Source organism: Mandrillus leucophaeus, unplaced genomic scaffold, assembly GCF_000951045.1.
Source record: "Mandrillus leucophaeus isolate KB7577 unplaced genomic scaffold, Mleu.le_1.0 Scaffold180, whole genome shotgun sequence".
NCBI lineage: Eukaryota > Metazoa > Chordata > Mammalia > Primates > Cercopithecidae > Mandrillus > Mandrillus leucophaeus.
Genome location: NW_012101810.1, coordinates 1,301,445 through 1,303,082, shown reverse-complemented (window position 1 = coordinate 1,303,082; position 1,638 = coordinate 1,301,445). Strand labels below are relative to the sequence as shown.

Below are 1,638 nucleotides of genomic sequence, written 5' to 3'. Positions count from 1 at the left end.
CCCTCAGCCTGGGCAGCCCATGCCGGGGTTGGGGGGCCTGGCTCTGCTCTCGCTCTGCTCTCACCGGGCAGCCCAGGGTTCCCCAAGCGGCGGCTGAAATTCGAATGGCCAGCAGGTGGCGCACTCGGAGGCGGCCGCCCCGCACGAGGCGGTTCGGAGGCCTCTGGAGTCCGCGGAGGGAGGTTTATTCTCCGCCCGCATGAGGCCGTGGAGGCTGTGAAATCCGCAACCACGGGCAACGGAGGCGGCCTGCTGGGCAAGAGGCCACCAACACCTGGCCGGCAGGTAAGTTCCGACGCCTCTGCAGCGAGCGCGGGAGGCGGGACCTGAGGCGCCGCCAACACTCAGAGAAAACTACGGGCTGAGGGTCCCTCATCTGAACGCTTGGGACCAGAGGAGTTCGGAGTTCAGATTTCTGCAGATTTTGGAATACCTGCAGCTACAGAATGAGAAAGCTAAATACAAAATTCATTTGTGTTTCATACACACCTTACACACACTGCCTGAAAGTAACTTTATACAACACTTTTAATAATTTCATGTATAAAACAAACTTTGAACTGTGCCTGGGACTGCAGCCCGCCACACGAGGTCAGGTGTGGAATTTTCCACTTGAGTCGCGACGCTCCAACAGTGTTGGACTGTGGGGCACTCTGGACTTCAGATTTCCAGATGCTCAACCAGTACTCAGATTCCTAAGTTACTTGTCAGAAATGCCTGCTATTTCTTGGGATTACATTTCTCTCTGCAAATGTCTGTGAAATTCCTAAGTTAAATTCTTTATGTATCATGCACGTGCTACTAAGTCAATTACGAAATTTAGTGTTTAACGCAGGTCAGCTGCAAAAACAAGAATATTGCTTGCTTCAACCCAGGATGACAGGTTATTACCTAAAAGATACACAATAGCTAGAATGATGCCTTCAAACTTAAAGAAAGGTTTGTATCTGTGGGTGAAGAAAAGCAGTTAAACTTCCATAAAAGTAAGTCTAGTGGAACTGAGCTGATTGCCAAAGTGTGGGAGAAAAAAGGCCAGCAAAAAAATGGTTAACGCTAGCTTTCGGAGGAGGCCGCCCAGAGCCCAGCCAGAGAGGAGCAGGCGGAGGGGGCCTATAAAGCCCTGTGCCAAGGGGCAGACTCACTGGCTCAGACGGAGGACGCACCCGCCGGCAGGCTCAGATGGAGGACGCACCCGCCGGCCAGCCGGGAACCTTCCCTCGAGGGCTCCCAGGGCGGGTCTCTTCCTCTCTCCAGCCCTGCTCAGGCATTCGGCAGGTCCAGCAGAGGTACACCTCCTGCAGCTGGGTTCCAAGTGCACCTCCAGCCTGATGGGCCTGACCAAGGAGGCTTCCAGGACCACAGAAGGGGCTGCAACCCAGGTAGGACTCAGCCTCGGCCTGGCGCGCGGTGCCATACCACTCACTAGGGGCGCGTGGGGGTAGTGCCACCCAGTCCGCTATCCTGTTATGGGAACAGCTGGACGCAGACATGCAGATACCTCACCCCCTGGTGAGAGCAGCACCCAGCTTCCCAAACTCAAGGCACAGACCCCTCTCCCACGGAGCTCCGGTGGTCTCAGCGTGACCAAAACAGCAGGGGGCTTTACAGACCCCTCTCCCACGGAGCTCCGGTGGTCTC

At 55.7% G+C, this 1,638-nt stretch overlaps 2 protein-coding genes across 2 annotated transcripts in view; one reads left to right on the top strand and one right to left on the bottom strand.

Moving 5' to 3' along the window:
• LOC105537864 (chromosome unknown open reading frame, human C7orf50) overlaps positions 1 to 1,638 on the bottom strand; it is a 139,789-nt gene that overhangs the window by 82,800 nt on the left and 55,351 nt on the right. The gene's annotated exons all lie outside the window — the stretch shown is intronic.
• Positions 1,167 to 1,638, top strand: part of LOC105537874 (G-protein coupled estrogen receptor 1-like) — a 7,930-nt gene continuing 7,458 nt past the window's right edge. Inside the window, exon 1 of the mRNA XM_011977575.1 lies at positions 1,167 to 1,379. The gene's annotated coding sequence lies outside the window, so the exon portion shown is untranslated. The remainder of the gene's footprint in view (positions 1,380 to 1,638) is intronic.